This window comes from Sinocyclocheilus rhinocerous, unplaced genomic scaffold, assembly GCF_001515625.1.
Source record: "Sinocyclocheilus rhinocerous isolate Xijiao unplaced genomic scaffold, SAMN03320098_v1.1 scaffold182, whole genome shotgun sequence".
Taxonomy (NCBI): domain Eukaryota; kingdom Metazoa; phylum Chordata; class Actinopteri; order Cypriniformes; family Cyprinidae; genus Sinocyclocheilus; species Sinocyclocheilus rhinocerous.
Genome location: NW_015655576.1, coordinates 208,466 through 231,668, shown reverse-complemented (window position 1 = coordinate 231,668; position 23,203 = coordinate 208,466). Strand labels below are relative to the sequence as shown.

The following is a 23,203-nucleotide window of genomic DNA, read 5'->3' as shown; positions in this document are numbered from 1 at the left end:
GGCATCACAGTATGGTAGGGGCGTAACATTTCCGTCACACGCTTGAAGTATTCAGCCAATCACAATACCCTGGTAGCTGGCCAATCAGAGCACACCTCGCTTTTCAGACCGATGAGCTTTGTAAAAATCGACGCGTTTCAGAAAGGCGGGACATAGAGGAGAAACAATAATGTACATTATGTGGAAAATAATGTGTTTTTTTAACCTTAAACTGCGTAAACACATTGCATTACATCAAATACACAAAATAATGTTCTCTTTTAGCAACATCATATGACCCCTTTAAAGGAACAGCATCAAAAACAGCATTTTCATCAAAGTGTCAGAGAGAGAGTGTGTGTGTGTGTGTGTGTGTATAAAATGGCCATAAAACACTAAATTATGACTGTTTTTGGCGCAAGAAACCTTATAAATAGGTTTACTTCAGCTAAAACAAAAATGGCTCCTTTAATGTAAAAGTGAGTCATTTGATACTGCATAGGATCTACTGACGTGACCTGCAATGCATAGTTCTGCAGGAGAAACCACACTGTCTCCCTGTAGATGGTATTAGATAGTAGATGTACTTCCTGTTTACTCTCCTGGCTTTTCTGTGGCCTGTCTTCTTCAAGTAGAGCTATATCGCCACCTTTAAAGCAAATGATCCCAGATCAGCTATAAATGAAAAGACATTTGTCACAGAGCAGATGGATATGAGGTCACCTGTCTCCTCTGTTATTCCAGCTGGAGTCTCACTGGTTTCATCTTTCTGGTCCTTCTTCTGACCAAATGGGTCTCTAAGGTTATTTCTGGTCTAGACGTTGGGCCATTCTGCAGGACTGAATTAAACTGTTTATTGGCTTCCCGAAAAGCCATTTCTGCCTCTATGAACTTCTCCTGAGTCCGGCAGAACACGCCTGAAAACAATTTGACACACATTTTCATCATTTTCCACAGTATTGTGCAAAAATAAATAAATAATATTTTGCAAACTAAAATTATATCCTGTTGCAGTCAGAGTAAAATTAACTCAAATTAATGGATATAATGTGGCATAATATAAAAAAATTAAAAATATATATTTTTTGAAAGAAGTCTCTTCTGCTCACCAAGGCTGCATTTTTAATCAAATAAATGCAAAATGATTATATTTTCAAATGTAATTTATTCCTGTGACGCAAAGCTGAATTTTCAGCATCATTCCTCCAGTCTTCAGTGTCACATGATCCTTCAGAAACCATGCTAATATGCTGATTTGCTGCTCAAGAAACATTTCTGATTATTATCAATGTTGAAAACAGTTGTGCTGCTTCGTATTTTTGTAAACCTTTTTGTACCCTTTTTTTCAGGATTTTTTTGATGAATAGACAGTCCATTAGAACAGCATTTATTTGAAATAGAAATCGTTTGAATCATTATAAATGTCTTTGCTGCAACTTTTTATCAATTTAATGCATCCTTGCTGAATACAAGTATTAATTTCTTTTTTTTTTTTAATTGTAATAACCCCAAATTGTTAAATGGTAATCTATGTACTGTTTAAATCTGTTCTCACCAAATAAAGTCCAGGTGAACCCCACTGTTGGGCTCCACACAAGTCGCCCTTTCAAAGAAGGTCTCGGCGTCCTCATAGCGTCCGTTCATCTCTGACAGAACGCCGCACATGAGCAAACTGCTCCAAACACAAGAGAAGAAGACGGAATGAGTCAAAGCGCACATTTAGAAATCTAGCCTGAGTCATTTGTGTCTGCTGACCTCGGTATGTGTGTTTGCTGGAGGGATAAGGCCTGTTGAAAGCACTCCTCTGCCTTCAGGTGGTCAGCATGTCAGCATGTGAAACGCTCCATAATCACACCGGTCGCTGCGCTCCCGAATCAAACACTACAGAGAGATGTGAGTCACATCCAATGATACTGGCATGTCACAAATGATGAGTTTGAAATCGCACACTGTCATTAGAACATGCCATTTCAAAGGAATTCATTGTATATGCATGAGATACTATAATTATATCCTACATTTTTCACAAAATACAGTGCATTCATGCTTGAAATGCCCATTTGATCTGTAATTTGATTGCAATTTGCAATTCTCATTATATTAACATCCAGGGGTTTCACTTTTGGGTTTTTTTTGTACTTCTCCTTATTCTTTATGGTTAATATCATTCTCATTCTCATGTAACACAATGCTTGTTTGCTTTTTAAATCAGCATAAAGCATAGCAAGTAATACCATTATGTATACTTATTATACTTCATTTACTTAATAAATAAATGGGTTTAGATAAATGCGTCTCCTAAATGCATAAATGTAAATGTAAAGACTTATTTTAAATAATATGTCAGTATTTTTCACATTACAATAATGAGAGTGGGGTGCTTTATTGTCATAGAATAATGTCACTATGCCAACATTTAATGTTGCTAACATAGCCTTTTTTATTTCAGTATAAATGTCATATTTTATTGCTTTCTTTTGATTTGTGGGTGAAATATGACCCAGACATGTTGTTTAATGGTTTATAAATCATTATGTAGTTTGCAGTGCATCCTGAAAGCAGTATACACTGTAATAATGCTTTATCATTTTATTGTGTATTATGCAAACAGCTTTTAGATTTGCAGTGCTTTCATCCATAAATGCTTGCAATGCCCATTTGATTTTATGAAAAATGTATGATTATGAGTGCATTATTATCACGACCCCAATTCTCATTAATTCATCCAGGGGTTTTGCTTTTTGAGTGTTTTTTTGTTTTGTTTTGTTTAGAATTTTCATTAGTCAGAATGAATAAATCAGCATACATTAAATACATTATAGAAAATACTGCCACAAATATTTTACTTAATACATTATTTTGTATTAAATAATACAAAATTAAATTATACATATCATTAATTTTCTCATTTCAGTAATGTGAATGTCATGAAAATAATGTCACGATGCAAAACATATATATTTTCTTATATATTTGTTTTGATTTATGGGTGAAATATGACTCAGACATGTTCTTAGTATACAACACAATGTACTTTACACTGTATTATAAACTACTGTAAAAAGCATGCAGTGTACAGTATTATGATGGGTAGAGACAGAATGTAGTATGCTAGTGCATTATTTCAAAGGAGCAAAAAAGCTGTAATTCTTCACCTCCTGATAGTACAGTGCCGCCAGCTGGGAGTCGGAGTTGAGTTCGGCTTCTTTGGTGAAGTGTTTGAGTTGAGCACAGCTCAGCACAGGCTCCTGATGAGCGTCTTGAGAGTCCACTGACAGAGTCTGATTCAATGCATGAAAGCACAGAAGAAACAAACACAACTGACAATACAGACACTAATAAAGCACCAATGCCAGACATGTTCTTAGTATACAACACAATGTACTTTACACTGTATTATAAACTACTGTAAAAAGCATGCAGTGTACAGTATTATGATGGGTAGAGACAGAATGTAGTATGCTAGTGCATTATTTCAAAGGAGCAAAAAAGCTGTAATTCTTCACCCCCTGATAGTACAGTGCCGCCAGCTGGGAGTCGGAGTTGAGTTCGGCTTCTTTGGTGAAGTGTTTGAGTTGAGCACAGCTCAGCACAGGCTCCTGATGAGCGTCCTGAGAGTCCACTGACAGAGTCTGATTCAATGCATGAAAGCACAGAAGAAACAAACACAACTGACAGTACAGACACTAATAAAGCACCAATGCTTAATAGTAAATTTTCACTAACACTCAGTATTAACAATAGTAATGCTTCCCCTAAATAATATCAGCATTGATTTTTTTGAATTTTTTTTAGGCATCACCTTTATTGAGAGCAGCATGCATCTCGTCCACCAGGAACACATATAACTGACTCAGGAACGCTTGCAGCTGTTCAGGGTCTGAGAAAGCCTCTGTCCTCAACATCTTCTCTCTCACGATCCGCACCACAGAGTACTGCCACATACAACATCAGGAGCTCATTTACTTATGCTAATTAGTCTGCTTGGATTAACAACAGTATGAATCATAACAAAGGTTGTTTACTTGTGGAGGTCTAAAACAGCAAGTGTTGGTATTGTCATTTAAAAATAAAACTATTATAAATTATTTTAATTAATTGATACAAAGCTAAAATAAAATATGTAAAATGTAAAAAAAAAACAAACATGAAAATTAGATATGTTGCCTTGGCAGTACTAAAGTACTAAAATTACTAAAACTAAAACTGAAAAAATATATATAAAATATAAAAACTAATAAAAATGACAAATGCACATATCAAAATTACTAAAATAAAATTAAATGATTGAAAACTGAATTAAGAAATAAAAAAATTACAAAAGTACATAATAAAATAACTAAAATTAAATAAAATTAAAACTAAAAATATAATAATAAAAGCTAATTCAAATTATAAATAAATAATATAATAGTATAGAAATAATACTAAAAAATTACTGAAAACAACCTCAAAACAAACAAAGGGTGGAAAAGGAATTATGAAAACTAAATTATGGTTGTTTTGTTGCAAGAAACCTTGAGTAAAATTACAAATGGACTTCAAAAACACATTTAACCTGGTTAAAATTTACCATCATCTGTTCCTTGAAGGCGAAGTATTTCCCAGAGAAGTTGAGTTCTCCGAGCAGCTGGTTTTTGCGCTGTTCCTGCAGGTCTGGGTCCAGAGGTTTCCCGCCCGGCAGAAACACGGCTCATAACAGCTGCTGGTACTCATCCAACACCTGAGTGGCCACACCCGCTTTCTGAGACTGGTATTCCTGTACTGCCTGATAACATTAAGCACATTTATTATCCATATTATTTATGAGCTATTTGGGTGAATCTTATGAAAGCTTGGTCATATTTTGCCTCAAAACCGAAAGAAAAAAAATCTATATTTTGTATATATATGAATGTATACATATATATATATATATAAAAACTAAAGTTCCATATATCACAGATGTGTATTAGTGGTGGGGATTTGTTTTTCTGCAGGTTCCAATAGGTGGCGACAAATTACCGTCTTTATGAGTGAGCCACTGACTCGATTCAAAAACAAAACAAGTAACCGTCTATATAAGTCAGTCACTGAATCACTCAAAACCGCTGCTTAATTCAGGAACAAAATAAGTACTGTTTTTATGAGCGAATCATTGAACCGCTCAACCGATTCGTCAAAAAAAAAAATGCTGATTCATTCAGGAACGGAATAAGTGATTGAACGAGTCACTGAATCGCTCAACCAATTTGTTCAAAAACGCTGATTCATTGATACGTATTCGGAACCAAGAGCATGACTGCAAGTGTGATTTTGTTTAATAATGTATCACATAAATTTAAATGTAGGGGACAAAGTGCTCAACTGTCATGAAAATAATGTTACAGTGGAAAAATATCTATTTTTTAATTTATTTATTTTGAAGTGAAATATGACCCAGGCATTTCATAGTAATTTTCATTCATTTTCTTTTTTCTGATCTGACTGTGAGAGGAAAATAAATGACCGAAGTAAACAAGAACAAATGTTGTTTTTACTCTTTCTGCTCCTGCTGGCCGTCGAGGCAGAGGAGGTCTGGGAGGAACCAGCTCCATCACACTAAATCAGACAGAATCAATTCATTTGAAGCAGACATATTTGAGGACAACACAATGCTTTGAATTTGAATGAAACTCTTTCCCATCACCGTTTGGCTTTTCCACAGCAATTTCAATAATAATGTACGATCTTGAATAGGCGTACATCTGAGACAATGACAAAAGTTTAGGGGAAAAAAGGTGATCATACCTCACCAAGAGTGTTTTCATATTTCACTGCTTCATGTTGATGTATGACTGACAGATGAGCTGACCTGTCCCTCCGTGTTCACCTGAGGCTCCAGTCCAGACACACTGTCAGTCTCTGGCTGTAGAAAGAGGACATCAGTTAGTCTTTCTGTAGAACCACACTTATTTACTTATAAACTTATTTGAAATGTTTTGTAAGTATTAAAACGGCAAACCTATTTTACTTGAGTAATGTGATGTAAAAAAATGTATCAGTTTCCACAAAATCAAAAGGTTGAATTATAAGTATTGTATTAATAAGTATTAATAAATATATACACTACAGTTCAAACGTTTGGGGTCATTAAGATATTAATATATATATATATATATTTTTTTTTTTTTAAAGAAATTAATTTTATTCAGGGAGGACACATTAAATTGATCAAAAGTGACAGTAAAATAATCTCAACAAAGATACAATAATCAGAAATGTTTGTTGAGCAGCAAATCAGCATATATTAGAATGACTTCTGAAGGATCATGTGACACTGAAGACTGGAGTAATGATGCTGAAAATTCAGCTTTACATCACAGGAATAAATTACATTTTACAATATATACAAATAGAAAACAGTTATTTTAAGTTGTAATATTTTTACTGTATTTTTGATCAAATAAATGCAGCCCTGGTAAGCAGAAGAGATGTGTTTCAAAAACATGAAAAAATCTTACTGAACTCTTTCAAACTTTTTTTTTAGTGAGAGAACAAAATGAAGGACGGAGCTACTGAGATTTATAATATCTCAGTTGCTTCTTCTAGACAGCAATTAGACTAAATTGAAATAACTGGAGACTTCTCAAGTCACTTTTCTCCTTAGAAAAATACTCATGCTCAGATTTGTCAAGATATTAAAGTCTGCTATCAAAAGTCAGAGATCTCAGTATGAACCAAATTCTTTCAAGATCAAATAATCTATATTCATTTTATAACTCTAAACTCCGATGTCTCACATGTTTCTCCACTGACACTTTAATAGTTTTATACTTTGGTACAAAACACATCTAAGAAGTTAAATCTGTTGAGCTATGAAAGAGGCCTCTGAGCATTAATGTCTCTTCTGGGACTGACAAATAACAGCCGCTCAGTCAACACACACACTGACAAAGGTGTGTGTGTGTTGACTGAGCGGCTGTTATTTGTCTAGCGGGCAGCTGCGGCGTCAGATGCTCAGTTGGTGGAGCGGCTATGTGTTCCTCGCCTCTCTCCGTCTGCTGTGGAGCCACGGGGCGTCAGAGAGGGGCAGATGAGCAAAGGAGATGATTCACCGCGCCGCGACGAGGCCGGCAATCTGCTGCTATTACAGCTAATTGGTTTGGGAAGCAACTCACTGCCACAGATCCGGATTTAATTAGGGGGACATCGAAAACGAGCCCCAACACAGCACAGAAAGGGCAAGAGATGGCATCTGCTCCAAAAGATCTTAACCCGTGAAATCTATCATGTCTCATTTGGGTAAAAACGCATGCTTTGTGTGCATATATGTAGATATCTGTACTAAAACTCAGTAAGTATCATCTTTCTCTTAGATGATTCTCCAAAAAGGTTTCCAAATACATATTAACACAGAAGGAGAAGAAACTGAGATATTAATAAGATCTGATTTGTGATATTTTTTTGTACCTTTTTAAAAACATTGTTGTTTCCTCTTTGGTTCTCCATGGTTTACTCTGAAAAGCCTTTAAAGGAGACATATTATGCCCCTTTTTACAATATGTAATATAAGTCTCTGGTGTCCCCAGAACATGTCTGTGAAGTTTCAGCTGAAAATACTCCACAGATCATTTATTATATCATTTTGAAAATGCCTATTTTGAGTGGAAGCAGAAACACGCTGTTTTTCGGGCAAGGGAGCGAAATCAGACGCGCTCGTTTTCTCAGACGCTTGCAGAAAAAGGCTTCCCAAAACAAAGTTACTGGGTTAATCCTTTTCACGTTTCCTTGGTTGGTAGATGCACCAGGGACTTGATTATAGCACTTAAAACCTGGAAAAGCCAGATTTTCATGATATGTCACTTTTAAGGAGTTGACAGAGGAATTGGCTTGAGTTCGGCCCAGTGCTGCTGGCGCTCTGCTGCACTCCTTCAGGACACTGTAGGTCCTCTCAGTCTGCAACAGCACAGAAGATAAGATTCACTGTCAAACGATCAGTCTTAAGATAGTATGTGCTCTTAAATGTTTTCTGAAAATGAAAATGGTGCACTTAGGGTTTTTTATGTTCAGCTGTCTGATTCAAAAGTGGTCTTGGACTTTATAATAGCCTCTATCGATATCGACACAGCATCATACAAATGTTTTTTGTTACTGTATTATTGAGTGGACCACCATTTAAAAATATTGATCAAAAGTACTAGTAATTTTTATGGTGTAAAACTTTTACTAGTCAGAGGCAATAATGGCAAAAACCAAATTTAAAATTAATTTAATGCAACTTTAGGCACCATCCCAGACTTAAAATGATACTGGAGACATTAGCTTCATCACGGCAAAAATGATTTTCTTAATCAATACTATTTTTCCAGTACAAATATCGAAACATTATTAAATCAAGATACATTTACTTGAGAAGTTGAGAGGTAAAATTACTTAACATATTAAGTATTGCTCTGTTAAAAATTTTGAGTGAGATTTTGCTTAAAACTAAAAGAAAATCTGCCTATTTGGGTAAAACATAACTGGTTTTCCCCTTTCCTTACCCCACGAGCAGATATTCTTGTTTTAAACAAACATAATTTCCATCTTTTTTAAAAACAAGACTTAATATTTTGAGTCATTTTATACAATAAAATAATTTTTGCATTGATGTGAAAGTGTTGCAGTTTAATTCAATGGTGTCAGACTGTATTCTGTCATTTCTGATCTTGATTTGAAGCATGATTCATTTCATGTGGATGTGACTCATATTCACTCACCTTATTCAGCAGATCAGACTCATAAAACGGCTGGGTAGATTCTGTACACCCCGTGTATACGCCGCACTCCAGGGTACAACAATGGCACCAGATTCATGTAAACCACTCCGTGGAATGAGATCTGTGCCTCATCCTCCCCCTACAACACACACGAGCAATAATGTTTGTGTTTTATAAATAAGCAAGTACAATAATGGAATTTTAAATAATTTCCGTCTTGTTTTGGGGTTTGAGTGCCGTCTTAAAGGAATAGTTCACCCAAAAATTTACATTTGCTGAGAATTTACTCACCCTCAGATGTGAAACTACACTGACCTAAAATAAAGATATCACTGATATCAAATCTCAAGAATATGACAATCCATAAAATGTGAAAAGTTTGAATAAAATAAGTTAAAAGAAATGGTTTAACCTCGCAGCAGTGGCAGCAGGTTAAACCATTTATATATATATATTTATATATATAAAGCAAAATGACTTTTAAGAAGTTTTCTGAAAAAAAAAAAGTATCAAAAGTGTGACAGAAATTCATGAATTTGCGACAGGAAAATGCATTAAAAAATTCAATAGAGTTGGGGTGTCACACGATGGTTATTTTTGGTATAACGCCTAAATAAATCTCATAGCAACCTTAATTTTTGTCATATAAACTTCAAATTTGGAGTATAACTTGTTTAGACATGTGGCTTTGATTTTAGAGCAATTTTAGATTCCAAAAAAATAAAACTTCTTAGTACAGTACACTTTCATTATTTTGAAATGCTTTCACTTCAGCAATAATCTGCTGTCTTATTTAAAAAAGACACCAACCTTAGGTCTGTATTCCAAAACATTCATGAATTACAACAAGTTTGGATGTTGCATTTTCACGTCTATGTTTAAAAGGGGTGGGACAGTTAAGAGGTTAAAACAAGAAAAAAAATGTCTGTCAGTGAGGTAAGAAAAATAATCTTAAATTTATTTTTCTTACCCCATTGATACATTTTGATACTTTTTTTTTTTTTTAGAAAACACAAAATCATTTGGCCTCTCAAGTAAATTTATCTTGGTTTAAAGGTGCAGTAAGCGATTTCTGAGAAATGCTGTTGATATTTGAAATCACCAATTTCGCCCTTACCTAAAAGAATCACACCCCATCTTGCCTCCGCCCCCAAATTTCTGAACATGCTATTCAACACAGGCACCTCCCCCATCACTACTGGACACGCCCCTTACTGATGTTTTCAGTTTCTCAGAAATCACTTACTGCACCTTTAAGAATATATAGATACTCTATATATTCACCATATAGATTTGTACTAAAAAACATACTGAAAAAGAAATTTTTTTTTTTTTTTTTTTTTTGCAGTGTGGGGACTTGCAAAATGTTCAATACTCACATATGACAGGTTTATGTGCCACATCATCCAGTGTATGTGCTTCTTCTGAGCATTCAAATCTACAACTGAAGTTGTAAACCACATCTTTGTCCACAGGGACGTCCAGTTTTTGTGAGTCTCCCAGCACACATCCATTAAACTCCACCCGAACAAAACTGAGGCACGAATCAGTCCTACTGCCCCTCTGAAATGATCACAAATGAGTGTTAAAACATACAATTCATCACTAGTGCCAAAATGCAGCACTACAGCTATTTTTACTACTGTAAAATCATAATAAATCAATATGGGATCTCATTCAAACAGTGCAAGAGGCTTTCAGAGTCTCTCTATGGTTTTGTATTTTTATAACTTACATTTAATATTTTCAAGTTAGTGACGGATAATGCCAAGTTTGTTTTATTACTATATAATATTTTATTGTCACAGTTTTACTGTATCAACACCAGCACTGGGTTGTATTTAACCCAGCATTTTTTAGAGTGTGGTAGGGCAGACAGAGGCTAGTTTGTCACATTGTTTAGGATTATTTTTGAAAGTCATTTTCTTCTCTAATTCGTTTTAAGCCATATAACTAGAGAAAGGAAGAATTTAAAACTGTACAGTTACCAAAACATAGCCGTTCCTCGTGTGACAACTAGCCCCGGTTACCATTATACGATAGAATAATCCTGATGGCTTTTATTTGAATGATTGTAACATTTCTAATGATTTTAGTGACTTCTTACCAAATGATTTCCCAACAGAACAGTGATCTGCACTGACACAGCTCTCCCAAACTCTCTGTGATTCTCCATGTTGAAAAGAGAACTTCACTGACTTTCTCCTCAACGCTAAAGCAACTGTTGCTCTAAGGTCACTTGTTTCCATAGAAACGACCCATCATGACTCATCTGCATATATAGAGAGACTAGAGAGAGAGAGAGAGAGCTGGGTAACTTACATTACAAATTGTAATGCGTTACTGACTCCAAATTACATGACAAAAATTGTAGTAGGTAACGTAATCCGTTACATTACACATTTAAGATAATATAATCAGACTACTTTTTGATTACTCGCTTATCTTGTACCATATTGATATAAAAATGCAAAGAAAAAGAAAATATATTCCATTTGTTGTTATTAACAACAAAAAATGCATTAAACATTGTGTTAATGTTTCCCAAACTGGGCTTCGAGAGTTTAATGAAAAGCTAATAATTAATTAAATCATAAAAATGTTAATTAAAATAAATCATTTTAAAATAACATCCATCAAAATAAAACACTTACTAAAAAATGAAATATTTGATTTGTTTAACTGCATGTCATGTGACTATTAACTAAGAGAACCGTGAACATGCAAATGTGTTACTTAATTATTAACTTAATGCCTTAAAATCTCAGGGGTGCATCAAGTAAATATATATTAGGTGCATTACATGTTATTAAAGAATAACGTGAATTTGTGCATGTTAATGTGTTTGACAGACAAAAGTCTTCCAAAGACATAGTAATACATGATTAAATAACACACTGAGTGATAATTCAAATAAAAATGTATGTATTCATCAGTAGTTGATGCAATGTTGAAATGCTGAGAAAACACTTCTGATTTTTGTAAATCCAGTGGTCAAATGCTGCGTGGCGTCTCAATATTCTGTGTAATTATAGCCACCTGATTAATGGTCTTTATGTGAATGTCCACAAAACTGGAAGTCTTTCTGAGTGTATATAAGCGATAGGCTATTTTAGAAAGGAACATTTAAAAGATCTAAAAGTGGAATTAGGGAGAATCAATAAATTATGAATAATTTATTTGCTATTGTGTGAACAATGTGTAATCATGTAATCAATAAAAAAGTAACTGTAGTCTGATTATGAGTATTTTAAAATGTAATTTAATCTAATTACAAGTACTTAATTTTTGGAATCTAATTACATAATCCAGATTACATGTAATCAGTTACTCTGTATATGTAGTATGACCATTAAAGTGAATTACAATAAAGCTAAAAGGTGATTGCTGTGGTGAGAATACAGATATAGCGTCTATAATTCCAAATTTCATAAACCTAAAATCTTGTTTATTGTGTATTTTCTCAGATATTGAGCATGTCTCTTCTTCATGAAGTTGTCAGGATGGGTCAAAGCTGAAGAATCAAGACTCACTGAAAACATCAGGCAGTGCAAGGAGGTTTTACGCTTAATGTAAGGTGATCTAAATGGTTTTCTTGTTACGACGTACTTGTGTTGAAATAGAGGTTGTAAAAAAAATTTCAAGTTTATTTAGAACATCTTAATTTATTCCATATTTTTGCAGGAGAACACGAGTGACAGAAACCAGCGAGCTGGAAACTGCAGCAGCCATCGGTACTAAAATCATTTATATATTTATATTTATTTGTCACATCATCCCACATCATGAATTACACAATTTGTCTTCTAAAACAGATATTCTGCCTGAAGAAAAACAAGAAATTGAATTGTTGGAGCAGGTTTTAAAAAAAGCACTGAAAATCCGCAGCACATCTGAGGCTCGTAAAGAACTTCACTCTGACAGTAAACACTCTAATGAGAGCAAAAATAAAGCACTCATTAATTATACTGTTAAAGAGGAAGATAAAGGAAAACTGGTGAAATCTGTCCCCCCCGCTGAGACGTGCAAAAAACACAATCATCACAGATCGGCCGGAGGGAATGTGACCCATGGAGCCCCCTGGACGCGTCTCAAAAAAAAGGGCCGGCGGCTCATCTGGTGTTCAATGGAAGGCCGTCAGTCTCAAAGAGCAGGATCCCAGCAGAAGATGTGTGTCAAAGCCACAAATGCTAAAGAGTCATCTGCAGCTAATTCCCCATCAGAAGTGTCTGCATCTGGTAAAGATGGGAAAGTCACAACAGGAAGTACGCAGTCTAAAGAGCAATGGTATGTATGTGATCAGATATCATATTTGTTGTGTGCAGATATGAAATTAATCTCTAATCAAATCCATACACTACCTTTCTAAACGTTTTGTTTTTTGAAAGAAAGAAATACTTTTATTCAGCAAGGATGCATTAAATTAAAAAGTGACAGTAAAGACATTTATAATGTTTTCAACATTGTTGATCATAATAATTGTTTCTTTATCAGCATATTAGAATGATTTCTGAAGGATCATGTGACACTGAAGACTGGAGTAATGATGCTGAAAATTCAGCTTTGATCACAGGAATAAATTGCATTTTAAAATATTCATATAGAAAATATTTTTTATTGTAAAAATGAGTGAGATCAGATGGTAAACTGTCAAATTAGAGATGTCTTCGAGTTCGTACGAAAACGTTTTGTTTTTTGAAAGAAAGAAATTACATATGAGAGTCCAAACAGCTGATAAAAGCATCACAATAATCTTAATAATAGGCATGCTAATAAGCAACTAGTTAATAGTGAGAATTGGTCCCAATACTAAAGTGTTACCAATAAAATAATTAAGTAGAAAACCCTTATTTTAATTTTTTTACTGTATTTTTGAACAAAAAAATGCAGGATTGGTGAACAGAAGAGACTTTTTTTTTTTAATAAAAAAAAAATACCTACGAACCCCAAATTTTTGAACTGTATTGTATGTATATTTTATACGTATTAAATATTTTTCATCAAATATAGCTTTTATGACTTTTCTTTTTTGTTGTTGCAGGATACCGTCTCCTTTGTTACCAGCTTGGCGAGCACAGAGAACAAAACAGAACCGGTCTGTCAGAAATTGTTTTTAAACATGAAAGGAATATTTTGGGTACTATCAGTAGCATTTGAGGCATAATATTAATTAGGAAGTAATTCATACTTTAAAGTCATGTCACAGTAAGGCACTTACAATGGAAGTAAATGGAGCAACGCAAAACTTAAAATACTGTTTTGAATTTAGTCTTGTGAAGAGAAAAGTTGTGTGTTTGTAAGAAACAAATCCATCATTAAGGCGTTTTAACTTTAAACTGTTGATTTTGGCCAAAACAATTTCTACAGGCATATTTGTTTAGAGCTGTTTTTGCTTGTAAACAGTGCTTAATCTGTGCATATTTCTCTCCTGATTCAGACAAGACGACTTTTTTACTGGAGAAAGCAATATTATGGATATAGGACCCGTATGTTAGCCAGAAGCAAAGTTTTGAAGTTAAAAATGTTTTTGCTTCTTTCAAACACGCAGCTTTTCTCTTCACAAGACATTAACTGATGGACTGGAGTGGTGTGGATTACTTGTGGATTATTGTGATGTTTATATCAGCTGTTTGGACTCTCATTCTGACGGCACCCATTCAATGCAGAGCATCCATTGCTGAGCAAGTGATGTGATGCTACATTTCTACAAATCTGTTCTGATGAAGAAACAAACTCATCTACATCTTGGATGGCCTGAGGGTGAGTAAATGTTCATTTCTGGGTGAACTATTTCTTTAAATATGACATCTGACTAAAATCTGTTAGTATTTTTGTTGCTGTTTGTTCTTGACCTGTTGTTGTATCAGTTCCCGTCCGAATGGCCTTCTGTATCTCCTGTTGATATCACAGCAGAGCTGGATGTGCTTGCACAGCGCTGTCTTGACCTGACACACTGCTTCCATGCCAAACTACAGGCCCAGAAGGACTCCGATTCAGGTACCTGTGCCTGGGGCAGAAAGATGGAGGGCTGCAGCAAGACAGAAGTGTGTGGGTGGAAATAGGGGGCTGAGAAATGAGCAACTGGACAATAAGGATCTGTCCAAGGATAACACTGTCAACTAGCCTCTATTCATCTGAGTCACAGGATGTTTCAGAGGAGGGAAGCTCATTTATAGTAGATAGAGATTAAGAGATATACGTGTGTGTGTGTGTGTGTGTGTGTGTGTGTCACAGGGACCTTGCATGAATGAGAATATGAGTCCTTGCGGATGCTGGAGGGTTTGGAGAGGATGACGGCAGAACTTATTACGTGTGCTGAACATCGAAAGAAAGGTACTTCAGAATCTCCAGCTGCAAAAACAATTTGATGTCATTTTCATGTCAGGGTTTGTTGCTTGTGACGTTATTCAGTTTTAAGTCACTTCAGATGAATGCATCTGCTTAATGAATATTACACATTTACAGAACAATTAAAACCTTTTCAGTGTGCTGGTCAAGAAATAAAGTGTGTTAAAGATTTTTTGTGACAACATGCCCCACTAGCAGATTATGTTATATCAGGTAAGTTGTCACAGTTATAGGCTATTGAATAGCTTCTCAGCTATATTTACGTGTGAAATAATTATAAAGCACAAAACAAATATTAAGAAATATTAAACCATTTTTATACCAACAGAAACTGTAATTAATAATTTTAATTTATATGATGTAATTTTATTTATTTATCCATGTATTAAATATAATATTTATATAATAAATGATCATATTAATATAACTTAAAATATTAATATTAAATCATAATTTTATATTATTTAACATTTTATTCAGCCTGACATTTATGAAAAATCCTCTTGTCCTAAACACAGTTAAACCTTTCAGTTTAAATATGCCTTTATTATATAGTTGATTCTTGTCTGAATATGTCGGCGTGGTTTTATTGTTTTAATTTGTTAAACAATAAAAAGATAGATATTACACCACCAACAGATAATTGTAATTTTACTTAAGAATAAACTGAATGTTTTAATTTAAGAACATTTTGATGATTAAAACCAATATACAAAACCAGTTTTGTTTGTGACAACTAGCCCCAGTCTAGTTTATACTGTATGTCCACATGGTATTTGTAGTGATCACAAACTCATTGTGAATCAGATTGTGAATTTGGTTCACTGTGCTGTTCATCCGGATCATAGGGGTTGATAAACTGGAAGTAGTCCTAATGCTAAACTCCCCTGTGTTTCTCAGACTGGGAGAGGTGGGATATGAGGATCTCTGGAGCTTTGTGTCCCGTCCAGAGGAGAGGTGAATGGGGCGACCCGGCCCGTTCCTGCCTGCCACCCATCCTGTTGTACAGCAGTGAGGCTGAACTGAGAGAGCTGGACAGACAAAGGCTAAGAGTAGAACAACTTCAGCAGGCCATTCGTCTTCAACAGGTTTATGTCTTTCTTTCTTATTTTCTTCTTGTTTTATTTTCATCAGGTTCTGTTTTAAACCCCTAGTGAGCTGACTAGCTAGACAGCATCATAGACACACCGTTGACACACAAAGACTGTTCAGACAGTGGTCATAAAATTTGCTGCTTTAATATACTGTACCTTATTTCAGTCAGCATTGCGTTTATTCTTCACGAATAAGTCCCACAATACATTGCATGGAGCTCAGTAATGTATTCCCGTTCCGTTTCTGTCACTGTAGTTTTTTAAGCAGCACAACTGTTTTCAGCATTGATAATAATCAGAAATGTTTCTTGAGCAGCAAATCAGCATATTAGAATGATTTCTGAAGGATCATGTGACACTGAAGACTGGAGTAATGATGCTGAAAATTCAGCTTTGATCACAGGAATGAATTACATATTCAAATATAAAACAGTTATTTGAAATTGTAACAAAATTTCAAAATATTACTGTTTTACTGTATATTTATTTTTTGTATTTTTTGTTTTTATTTTTTATATTTTCCATTTTCATTTTATTTTAATCAAAGTTCTAGTCATTTTATTGTTTTTTTGTCATTTTTATTAGTTATGTTTTTTATATATAGCAATATTATGACTGTATTTGAGGGTTAGTTGACTGAATTCCTTGAAGCACAGCAGGGAAGCTTTCCTGCGAACTGACATGAAACTGTTCTCCAGAACTCTTATTCTGTGAGAATCTGTAAGCGTGTTCGGTGTGTGCATTTGGCTCGGATTTTTAACAAAGTGCCTTTTAATCGGTCACATGACTGGAGACGTGATGAGAGAGTGCAGCTGCTGTTAACAAACGGGAATAAAGCTTCCAGCTGACGTCTCTCATGATCCATGAGTCAGGATTTCGTGTCGTACTCCTCCATCCCACATATATTATTTGGCTCTCTGATGAGTTCTTCCTGTTTGAATTCATTACTCAATGCGCCAAACCACTGGCATCTTGAACACGAGTAGCATGTGTCCTGGTGAAGCCTGAAGTGCTGTGTTTGTGCCAGTAGAGGGTGATGTGTTCTGAATGTCTTCCAAAGCCAAAGACTGTTAGGACAGAAAGTAATTTAGACTCGTCCCTCAATTTATAAAAACAAACAAAAGTTGTGTTTAGACCAATGCAATTACGTATAATGACCATCTAAACACTCTGGAGCCACGTCGTACATACAAACGTGTGTTATTCGAGCTAAAGTGTCTAAATCATGCTTTTAGTGGTGAATCTCGGGTTCTAGGTATTACTCACGCAATTCCTGTGTTTGAATTTGCGTCTATGCAAACAGTCTAGTCTAGTAATCTTGTACACTGTAGGAGGTCAGAACTCAACATTTTATGTGGATTGTCGCAGCTGGTTCAAGTACAGACCTTATAGTGCCATATTTCATTTTTAACAGGAATGTAAATGGAAAGGAACAGTATTTCAGTGCAATTGCTTTTGAATGCCACTATGAAGGTCCACTTCTAAACCTAAACGTCAGAGGGCGTGAGTAGATCATATAAAACCATGCAAATGAGATTGTATGAATTCACCAACTCACAATACTTACATATTGTTATGAGAGTGTGTTGGTCACACTGTATGTTTTGGAAGACGTTAAAGGTCTAGTGTTGTTACGTTCGTGAACGAATCGTTCTTTTTGAACGAATCTTTTTGGTGAACGAATCGTTCTCGTGTAATCCATTCATTGCCTCATATTTCTCGTTTTCCTCAATGGAAAGCATATTTACACTGTTTGAATCGTTCCCTGTCCCCTATATAGTGCACTACCTGCCATTCACTGTATAGAAAATACTAATTCTGTGGACAAGTGACCGATTTCAGCCGTGGCTTCAGCGTCTATTTTATAGTGTAGGGGGCGGGGCTTCGGATTCTAGAGAGCATTTGATTGGACAGAAATTTTGATGAGAAGCTGAAGTACGATGTGACGTCAAAAAAATAGTTGAGCCGTTTTGGCGGAAGTGACGAACTGCAAGCTTTGAATGCTTATATCTTCTAAATGCGAATTTTGTCACTGTTTTGGAGCACACTGCCATAACCTTAAGACTAACATATTGATACTAACACCCAAAAAACTTTAATTTTGATTTCAAGGGGACTTTAATGAAAAATGTTGCGTTCCATCCGAATCCATCTCATCTGACTTGAAGCGTTGCTCCATTGCACGTTTTTCCCAAGCAGTAAATTTCCAAGTTGAATGTAATGATCAGATCTGATCTTTAGGACCGTCATTTTGCAAGTAACGAGATTGCATCTGTTGCCTCAGTAGTCAATATCTGGTGTATCTACATCAGTTGCCATAGAGACTATGAGAGTAGCTGTCATTGTGGAAAAACAAATTTCCCTCATGATCACGTCCATCATGACATCTTGCAGCGGTGCTGTTATATAATGTCTGAAATGGTTTACTCATTCACCATTCAAAACATAATCAATCCCATTACTGCTCTTCATGTATAATGTTAGAATCCAAAACAACAAGAAAAACTGCTGCACTTGAAATCTGATCTAAACAATCAGACTGAAACGTGTTTCTAAAAGTCTTTTTTTTTTTACGTGATCTCATTTATTTTAGTATTGTTTGTAAGAATCACATTCCATGTGTTTATTTTATTTATTTATTTTTTATTTTACTATTGTTTGTATGAATCTCATTCTAGGTGTTTTATTTTATTTCATTTTTTGTTTTAGTATTTTTTGTAAGAATTACATTTCATGTGTTTATTTTATTTTAAATTATGTCAAAAACCTACTTTTTCCAAACTCCTCCCCGACCGTTTGCCCAATCTTCACCAAATTTTTACATAACTCACAATTGAATTCAACATAAAATGTTATCTTTTTAATTCAAAATATATTGCGGAAATGGGTTTCCACAGTCATAGAAAACATTTTGTGATTTTATATTTGTATTTATTTCCTCCAGTTGTAATTTACAGGTCTGGAAAAGTTATGGGATTTATTAAAATAGCGAAGTCATGGTAATTTATGTAGTAAACATTTTTCTAGTTATGGTTGGCTCCAAAATGGGTTGAAATACAAACTGAAATTGCTTTTTGTGAGTGAATTATCTATACTTTTTTTTTTTAAGTTCATGAACATTCATTGAGTCTAAAAAAGTGTGGGAACCCTGAATGAAAGACTTATTTCACTTCAAATTTATTTTATATCACCCAAAGTTTTTCAGAGCACAAACTCAGTCAGATACAGCAAAACAGCTGCTTTTCTAAACAAAGTGAGTATCTAAAATAAACAAAAAATTAAGCCAAATGCCCTCTAAAACTTATGATGAGAGCATCAATATCAACATTTGAGAATGTCTTAGCAGAGATGCATTAGTCACAGTGAGTATTACGTTTCCACCTGGTATGTTGGCTGTATGTAAAATGCCATTGGTTTGTGTGGTTGGGATGGTTCTTAGTTAATCTCTGACTGTTCAAACCTCTGAGTCACCAGAACAAAGGAGGTACTTCTCATTGATTCTATCTCACTTTTAGAGTCCCACATGGTTTTCACACAGGCCGATGACCACAAAGCTGTCACGACCGCCACCGCCAACATGCCGAGACCGATCGATAGATCACTGGAACGAAAAACCGATGAGCGGCCGGTCGCGTTGCGTGCAACTCACCACGTGTAGCACTCCGGGATCGCCTGCGGTGAGGTATGCATGCTTGGGATGTTCGTTTATGTAAAGCAAACAGTCCTAAACCTTATTTTAGAGTGCTAAAAATGTTTATTTATGTCAGATTCACGCAGAGCGTGCCCGTACGGAGGCACAAGCTGTTCCAGACTGGGAGACAGGTGGCGCTGGGTTCACACAGCGGGTCGTGGGTGGGCGTCCTGCTCCAGCCCCCGCCCACTCCACGCTGATGTCACTGACTCACACGGGGACTCAAGGGACTGATGCTCCCATCATAGGAAAACGAAAGGCAAGAAAGTAGAAAAACAACAGATGAGTGCATTGGGCATCTGTCTGAGCGAGTTCAACCAGGACATGTTCACTTTGATCCGAAACCTAGTGCGCTCCCTCCATAGGCAGCGTTTTCAGACGCTGACTTAGCTGTGCGTGTATCCCAGAATGCATTGCGGTGAGCTCCGTGAACATGAAGTTTATTTACTTTTCTGCTTAGCAATACTAAGATTGAATTAATGCAGAAAGTACATCAGGAGGTAAAATAGCAAGTAAAAACATAAATACAAAAATATAAAAACAAATATTCAAAAGAGCACTATATCAAATAATAATAAAGATTTACATATGCATATACATACACATCCATCCATACATACACATATATGCATGCATGCATATATACCCATACATACACATTCAAATCGATATAAGTACAAAAGTAATGCGTTACTTTACTAGTTACTTGAAAAAAGTAATCCGATTACGTAAATCGTGTTACTTGTAATGCGTTATTTGTAATGTGTTTTTGAGGATCATATTTGGTGCATCAGACTTTTATGTCTCGTATAGTATGATATAATGAGAATACCTAACTAACATGAAATAAACGTAAGAAACAACATTTACAAGACCGTTCATGTCAGATATTGCTGATTTGAAATATGTTATTGAAATGTAAGTTTGGCTAGCAGATTTTGAGATTTCTAGACTTCCCGACTGGATGCTCTGGTTGGTCTTTCAATATCAAAACAGCTGCCTGGAGGTGTTGCCATTATGGCCTCCAAGTGAACTGACTTCCTTTAAAAGGGACTGTGGTGGATTCTCTCATCCAAGTGATTTTTTTTGTGTGCCGCTGCCTGTGTGTAGCATTCCGAAGCAGTTATTTGTGAGGTTGCATCTCGTTTGGGATGCTGCCTGTGTAGACTCACTAGGGTTTTAAACAAAGCCACTGTGGTTAAAGTTCACTCAGACTTTCATCATTTACTCACTGTCATCCATTCTTCCATGGAATACAAAGAGAAATGTGAGGCAGAACCCCCTGACGTCACTGATGATTGGTGAAGACTGATGTTGCCATGTGTCTTTGTGAGTAACTAGCTCCTTTTTTTCCTAAAAGTAATGAATTTACGTATGCAAGTATGCATGTATGTGTGTATGCATATATGATATTTATTTATTTTGTATGAACCAATTCAAAACAGATTGGTGATTCATTTGAATTCCACCTTATGTCTTTTTATAGTAATATACAAAATAATATTGTGATATTTGTTACAATAAACTGTTTTACAAATATAATGTATTCCTTCAATTAATTTTTAAAAATTTTTTTTTTTTTTTTTTTTTTTTTTTTTTTTTTATTGGTGTATTTAGTGTAAATTGATCTGTTCAAATGCATTTGCAATCCTCATTGCTTTTTTGTAGGATAAATTCTCTAATAGCTGATTTAAAATATTTTAAAAGATGTTTGTTTATTGATTGATTGCAGATTATACAACACAATACAGGGAGCATCTAACAATGTAAGACACCTTCACAAGGATGAACATAAAATAAATGAACAAATAATAATAAAGAACACAAGGAGCATGAATTGAGACAAACAGCTAGCAGATAAAGATTCATAATTTCATTTAAAAAAAAAGCTCAGACATTCATCCTAACATCTTTTGTGTTCCACAGGAAAAAGAAAGTCGGATATGCGGATATGAAATGTCATAATGGTGAGTAAATTATGACAGAATTTTCATTTTTCTTTCCCAGAATGACTTTAACAGAATGACTGCACTCTGTGCAGAATATTATTTGCAGCATGAGTCAAGAAGTATTACAAATGCATGACTTTCAGCTTTTGAACCCATATAGCAGAGTGAAGGGCTGATCTGCTCTTGACTTACATCACATTTGCCTTTCCAACAGCTTTAAAGGGACATTCTGCTGTTTTTTCTCAAACCATGTCAATAAATATTCTGCTCTCTCATTCACAATGGTCTTCATTCAGCGGAGCCCCAGGGGTCTTCCTCGTCGTACAATGCTTTGAGAAAGGAAGGAATAATAATGAACAGAGCAGAATAAATAGTGTTGTCTAAAAAGGAAAAGGTTGTGCATGAGCTATTTAGGATCATTGAAATGTCAGAGTCTATTCCCTGTAAGTCCAGTAATAACATTCATCCCAAGCTTCCCAGGAATATCATCAGCCCTTCCTGGGAAAAACAACGCTTATGTACAGGAAAAGGAACAGTGAAGTCACATAGAAATCCTTAAAATGCCCTGTCCACCCATAGAGACACATCTTCAAATCTGGTGGACATAATAAAGAATGGCACGTTCAAAAGGCTTTTGTGCTTTTGGTAAAACTCAACTGTTTAACTCTAGGGGAGTTGGAAAATGAGCCTATTTTCAAAAATAGTGGAGTGTTCCTTTAATACTTCTTGAGTTACATGCATGCAAACTTGAAAAGTGCTTTTTCCCATTTTCGAATGGTCACTATTGGCATATAATGCAACAAAGACAGCTAAATTCAACAGATTTTACTAATAGAGCTACCGATCTCTGGGTAAAAATAATATAATGATGCTGGCATCTTTCTAAAGTCATTTTCCCCCCCTTGTAATTTGGCTCTGAATCACGTGAAAATTGTCGTTTTGACCCCCCTCTACAAAATAATAAAGAACTCAGTAAATATTCATCCATGAAATTTAATATTTTGGCATTCTTCTTCATTTATTAACAAAATATTAACCAAATCCAAAAATGTAGATTTTGTAAAAATGCACAAGAAATGCCTTAGCAGTACATATGCTTAATGATGTTGTGTTTTAGTGAACTTGCATTAATTATTCACAATATAAGTTTGTTAACTGAGCTGTAAAGTGTCAAGTGCAAATTGATCTGTTCAAATGTTGTCAAACTGTTTGAAATCCTTATTGCTTTTGTGTTGGAGAAATCCTCTGGTTGCACATTTTTATGATCTGATTTATATTTATATTTTATAAATACAAACATCTCCTGTAGAAGATGCTATTATAAGAAATATCTATGTCTATGTATAGACTGCACACTGTTTTCAGATTTCCATCGGTCATTTGGTAAAAATGAACAGGAAATGCATTAACAGCTTGCTTAGG

At 35.1% G+C, this 23,203-nt stretch overlaps 2 pseudogenes; one reads left to right on the top strand and one right to left on the bottom strand.

The window, feature by feature from the left end:
- Window positions 1-10,875, bottom strand: part of LOC107718616 (cilia- and flagella-associated protein 70-like) — a 15,001-nt pseudogene extending 4,126 nt beyond the window's left edge.
- A 1,300-nt stretch (window positions 10,876-12,175) lies between these two features.
- Window positions 12,176-21,797, top strand: LOC107718615 (uncharacterized; annotated as a pseudogene).
- Window positions 21,798-23,203: the final 1,406 nt, after the last annotated feature.